The sequence below is a fragment of the Phodopus roborovskii genome, unplaced genomic scaffold, assembly GCF_943737965.1.
Source record: "Phodopus roborovskii unplaced genomic scaffold, PHOROB, whole genome shotgun sequence".
NCBI classification, from domain to species: domain Eukaryota; kingdom Metazoa; phylum Chordata; class Mammalia; order Rodentia; family Cricetidae; genus Phodopus; species Phodopus roborovskii.
The window spans coordinates 48478083-48484863 of record NW_026126480.1 but is presented as its reverse complement, the minus strand read 5'-3'; positions in this window follow the sequence as shown (position 1 = coordinate 48484863).

Sequence of the window (6781 nt, the reverse complement as noted above, 5' to 3'; positions counted from 1 at the left end):
CTGCAGACTCCTGGAACCCTGGGCTGACCAGAGACTGCCTGAGTGCATTCTGCCAGGCGAAAGGAGCAAGCCAGCATAATACCTGAATCCTTACATTTCTGCCTTTACTTATTATTAAATAGGTGAGGAGTTAGGCGTGGCAGGTTAGGGAATAAGGATGTCAGATTCTCAAGACTACTTCCTGCTGACCAGGAGGCATTGATCTTCTTTGGGGGACCTTAGAACCAGGGTGCTGTCACGTCCTGGGGCAGCTGGTTGTTTCATCGAAGTCTTGACTGTATGGAACTCTGGTGTCTCTTTGAGACCTGGCAAAATGTTGGCAGAGCAGAGGACAGGGTTTAGAAAAAAAAATTTCCTTAGGTCCTGGTACTTGAGGGGAGAATTTTAAGATGAGGGAGGGATTCCCGAGGTGAAGGAAGGGAGTCCTGGGACCAGGGAAAGGTTGAATATTTATTTGGAATGAATCTGACCTGTTTGGGTGGGTTCAATTTGGCTCCCTGGAACTTACAAGAATCCTTTAAGTTTGTGAAAACATAAATATTAGGCACATTAGCAGCATACTCATGTTAAAAATGATTTGGCTGAAAGAATTAACACTTATACAACTGACAGATCTTTAGCACAATGAAAAATGCCTTAATTTTGAGCTTGTAGTTAATTAAGTTATGATTGTATAGTGGCATAGTATGGTGTTTAGTTCTGTGTCAGAACTGGATTAGTACCTTATTAAAACTTTATTGATCAATGTTAAGACATGAACAGTAGCATAATGAGAGAGAGAGATCTGGAACATGTTTCATTCATTTGAGTGTCTCAAATCACTTTTCTGTCATCACTTAAGCCCCTTTCTCCTCAGACCTTCATAACTTGAATTCATATACCTTACTTAATCATCTTAGACCTTTCCATCCTCAGACCTTCATAACTTGCATTCTTAGACCTTCATACAACTTATACTTCCCTACCTTCACATAGATAAACCTTAAAATATCCATTCCTGAAATCTGTTTTGAAACAGTTGGTGCCTTGGTTGCTGCTTTAAGCTGGCAAAACTACCAGTCGTCAAAAGCATCAGAGTTCTTGAGAAGGATAAAATTTTACCTGAATTAATGAGTAACAGAGATGTACTAGCTGACATCATGGACAGCCACACCCAGGTCCTCTACAGTTGTTGAGGTCGGAGGCTTTAGGGACATCTGCCTTCTGCTGATGGTTTGAGACCTTTGGATTAGGAGCTTTTGGAAAACTTAGCTACCGTTGGCCCAAGCAATGTGGAGAAAGTAGATTCTACTGCCCTTTTGCCCACAGTCCTTAGAGCCCTTTGCAGCAGTTGAGATGAAAGGCAGGATTGCTCAGTGGCTAGTGTTGCCACTTTTGTGGATGGAGCTTCTTCAGTCTTCATCAGAATTCTTGGAGGAAATGGGTGGTGCCAGCAGCTGGCCTCTCTCTGTTATAAAAGCTTTTTAATGAAACATTTTAAATGTTGTATTCTCTAGATCTCTGAGCTTTTGAGGGCTGTCTGTTTAGTATATCTCAGTGGACAAAATTTGTCTTTAGTTACTTGCCTTAAGAACATAGGTAAGGCTTTATCCCTATAATTAATTAATCTGTCTGGAAAACTGGATCTAAGCTGAGAAACTAGAGGGATGTTTTACTCAGAGCCCTCCAGCCTGACTGTAACTGGTTTTAACTTAATAGGTTAGATTTACACCTATAAAGGGCAAAGAGGTAGAGAAAAATTCCCTTTTGTAATAGCTTAACTTTTATAAACAGCTTACAGGAAGGACTGGGAGGTATAAATATTTTGTTAATTTGAAATAGACATTTATAACCTTAAATGTTTACCATCATTTAAAGACACATAACAATTTAGAAATATTTGAGACAACACAGTTGAATTTAAGTTGTATAGAGTTAGCTTACATTTACATATAAAGTTAAATTTAAGTCACATATACAGATATATCAAACAGGACTGGGTAAAAATAAGAACCAGGGTGTGATCTCTGATTTCTATGTTGTAGCAAACAGACAGGACATTTAAAGATACAGCGTAGATTTAAAACTGTCAGTGACAAGAAAGGAGATTTGCTACAAGATTTTTGTGTGAAATGTGTGCCCTACCAGGCCCTGGAGAGGCACGCCATTCCACAAACAAGCCATGTGCAACAGAGTCCATGAAAAAGAAATTAGAGACAAAGAATAAAAGGCAAAAAAGTCAATGAAATATAGGTCTTGTTGGTGGCAGAAACTGGCTAGACTGTCCCTCTGCCTAGGAGGCTGGTGTAGCAGAGGGAAAAACCATGTGGGGTGAGCTAGGCCACATGGTCAAGATGGCAGCTGCTATAAACACATTCCTGACCACTGGCAGACGTTAGAAAGTTTTGAGATATAATTTTTTTTTTTTTTTTGGCTTTTTTCTCTCCTTGAGATTTGTGAAACTAACAGGACATAGGAGTCCAAGGGGTACAACATAAAAAAACAAAAAACAAAAAACAAAAAAAACACCGTATGTCTGAGAAACGACTATACCAGTGTATGGACAGCGCTAGGGTATAAAACCCGAGAGACCCCTCTTGGGTCTGAGAAACGAATGCACAATCAGTCAGCATGAGCGGTGCTAGGATACGAAACCTGAAAACTTCATTCATGGGGGAAAAAAATTTAAAAACTCAGAGCATCTTGAGCAGATGCTGCCTCAGGCCAGTCCACTGTGAGCCACTGGCATCTGCAAGAGAAGAAACAAAGTAGAAGAGCAGCAGAGATAGGAAAAACAAGAGCACAAGATGCCTAGCAGAACAGGACATTTTTAGGTGGAGGGAGGTTCCTGCCCTGAGAGTTTGCAGCTTCAGCAGGCAGGAGGAGAGTGTTAGCATGCCCAGAAGACAATGGAAACTTGTTTAAGGAAAGTTTAAGAGATTCTTAGCAGAGAGGTAGAAAATGCTTGGATATATGGTAACTCCTTCCATCTACCTATTCACTGGCAACAATTGGGAAGGTCTGGTAAAATCGCAGTGGAGTGAATGGGCTTATCTCCTTGGTTGGCTTATTTCCCATGGGTGAAGCAAAAACTGGCCAATCATTCTTGGAACTTGTCAGCCCAAGAACATGGCCAAGGGCAAGGTGCCTGATAAACAGGAGTGGCAGATTGTTATCAGAGGCTCGTCAGCCCCAAAAACGCTGCCAGGGCTGATAAGGACTCAGCAGTCCGAAGGCAGTTACCGACAGGCATGAAGCCGAAAGTGAAGTGAAAGCCCGGAATCAGATGTACTGCTCAGCAAGGGCGGTACTTTACCTCACCTGTGGGAAATGTACCCGTGGTTATGGTCAGTGAGAGACCAGCCTTAAAGACTGTGGCTGAAGGTTCCCCCATATGTAAGAATAAGAGAAACGAAACATTTATGATGAGTGAGAAAGAGTACCTTACTGAATTGTAGCTGGTGTGGGATGCTATTTCCAGCGAATGGGTAGATGGAACTGGACTGTTGGTTCGGAATTAGGATTCCCAAGCATCTCTGCCACCTGCCAGCGGGCAGCAGGGGAATTTTCGAGGACAGCCAGACCGAGTTATAGCACCAAAATGTTGTTCTTTTGTCACAGTTAGAGGAATAAAGCTGGAGAAGGGCGGGGGTGGGTGGGTGAGGGGGGTGGAGGGTTGGGGGGTGGGTGGGAATGGGGGTGGTGGTGGTGGTGGTGGTGGCCCTGCTTGGGGGTCCCAAGGTAAGAGACCATGTGGGAGAGCATAACAGGTTCCATAGCAGGAGGGAGTGACCAAGGCGGAGGGAATAACACAACAGGCAGAGCTTGAATGAGGAGTTTATTTAGAAAGGGGAGTGAGGGGGAAGGGAAGAGACATAGAGACACCAGGAACAGAAGAGGAGAGAGAGAGAGAGAGAGAGAGAGAGAGAGAGAGAGAGAGAGAGAGAGAGAGAGAGAGAGAGAAGAGCTGAAAAGAGCGTGTAAGTGGGCAGGGGTCTGACTTTTAAAGGGGTCCTTTACACCTGCCTGCAGACTAGCACTCCTGGAACCCTGGGCTGACCAGAGTACTGCCTGAGTGCATTCTGCCAGGTGACAGGGGCAGGCCACCGTAATGCCTGAATCCTTACAACCAGTGCCTGGCTTCTATGGCTAACTAGTGTGGCTAGGTCTGCAGAATAATCTTCAGGCAAGCTTTATTTGTTAGATCATAAACAAAATATCACCACATCTTTTCTTGAAATAGAAATTTTTGTCTTCGGTGGTATAAAAGGGATAAGGGGAAAATGTAAGGCAGAAAAGGAGCATCCAGCAGAGAGAAAAATAAAGTGAAGAATTAAGCTTTGGTCCTCAGAAGAGTCTCCTGTGTGTGTAAGCAGCCCCACCCCACAGCACATCTCCTTTCCCGTTTCTCTGACACTGCTAAAAGCTGGTCTTCCAGCAGCAGGAGGGAAAGAGGCATGGGAACCATAAAAACTCTTCTCCATGGCTTTTTAAACTTTGAAAGGCCTTCTTTCCTGGTTTAATCCTTTGTACGTTTGAACAAGACAAACTGGCTGATTGGCTCACCAGTGTTGTGTAATCATGTCCTGATCTGGCCTTCATTCATTATTCAGGTTCATCAGCAAGGTGGTTTTACTGGAGGGAAAAAGGCCTCCCAAGCCTTTGTTTTTAACTGGCCAGGCTTTTGTCCCAGGCCAGGATGGTGAGGAAATCTGTTATCTTTATTACCCAGTCGTGGCCCCTCTCCCTATCTGTCTGCCTGTTTAATGCCTAGCCTAACTCCTAGTCCCTTAGTGCCTGAGGCTGCCTGCCTGCTTCTAGGGTCACAGAAATGTTCTGTATAGTTACAGATCTATATAGTAGAAGATACTGAATTTTTTTCTGTACTCAACTAATCAAGAAACTCTTTCTTTCTTCCTTCCTTCCTTCCTTCCTTCCTTCCTTCCTTCCTTTTTCTGTTGTTGTTACACAGTAGCCTCAGGGTATTGAGGCTTTGGGCCCTGCTTGCAGTTTCCCTGGTGACACTAGAAAAGCAAACATCAGCTTTGCCCTTTCCTGGAATTTAAATTAAGGTATAAAAAGGTGGTGGTATCTGGGCTTTGTTTTAAATTCTACTCTTTGGTCTTGGGTGGAGACCAAGCTAACCAAAAGGAGATGGGAGGGATTGCTATGTGATTAGCTAATGTACTTTTCCTTCCCAGAAGCCTCTTCCACCAGGAAGTACTGCTGAGTCTCTGTCCTGTGCCTGCCTGCTGTACTAATGTAGTGTTATAGAATTTGGGGGACAGAACCATAATCCCTAACCCTGCCCCAAGTCAGGTATAGCCAGCTATCCATCCTCTATAAGCCAATTAAAAGAGTCAAATTAGAGCCAGGCTGTGGTGGCATGTGGCTTTACTCCAAACACTGGGGTGGGGGGGGGTGGCAGTCGAGGCAGGCAGATCTGTGAGGCCAGCCTGATCTACAAGGTGAGTTTTAGTGAAGGGACCAGACCCTCATCTAGCCCCCTGCTTTAGCAGCAATGACAGGCTGCAGAAAAGACTCAGCAAGAGTTAGGCCTCTGGCTCAGCAACATGGGCTGAGTTTCCTGACCTTGCCAACCTCCTACTCACTAGGAGGTCTGATACCCTCCATGTGGCAAGGAGCCAATCAGAAGTTAGCTGGCAGGCTCTGGATGTGCTTTATGGGCTCTGGATGTGCTTTAAGGTAACAATGGTATACAGAGCATAACAACTGCCCTGGGGGGCCTATAAGCTATAGCAACCCAGTTGACCAATCAACACAGGACAGTTCCCCCAAGCCTGGAAATGTACCAATCCGGAAACTGTTGTGAATTCCAGACATACCCATTGATCTACCTCAATAAATTCCCTGCTTGGTTCCCAGTTCCAAGGGCTCTGATGCCCTTTCCTAGCCTCAGAGGGTACCCACACACATGTGACATATAAACACTGACATACACATAACCTACTATTATATTATCTAAGCAGCCAAATAAAAGTTTCCAACAACTTAACACAATTTCTATGCTGTGACATAGTGAACATTGATTGTTTCCTATGAGTATTCAGAGATATGTGTGAATGTGTCCATATTGACCTGCACACAGATACTGACTGGGTCAGTTATCCTTGAAACTGAAGGCTAAAAGTTCAAAGCAACAATAATTATACACCATGACTATTTTATGACTCAAATATCAAATGGATTTGATATTTATACAAATTACAGACTCTAAGGGCATTTTAAGTTGATGGAGAAATATTACCTCAGAGATTTTTTTCAAGATTTATTTATTATACATACAGTGTTCTGTCATGTATGCATCAAATCTCATTATAGATGGTTGTGATCCACCATGTGGTTTGCTGGGAATTGAACTCAGGACCACTGGAAGAGGAGCCAGTACTCTTAACCTCTGAGTCATCATTGTAGCCGCAATCTCAGTGATCTTAAAGCCTGTAGAGTCGAAATTGCTGGCTGAAATAGCAATAGATTAAGGCACAGCCACTGTGCTGAAATTAAGACAGGTACTGACATGGGGTTTAGGTTTGAAGAGAGGGCAAGAAGTATGCATAGCTAAAGAGTCCACGTAGAAGCTGAGTGTTGGTGACACACACCTTTGATCCCAGCCCCCTAGAGGCAGAGGCAGGTGGAGCTCTGTGAGTTTGAGGCCAGCCCAGCCTACAAAGCGAGTTCCAGGACAGCTAGAATTGTTATACAGAGAAACCCTGTATAAAACCAAGGGAAAAAGAAAAAAGAAAAAAAAAAAAAAAAAAAAGTTCAGGTAAGGCATGGTCCT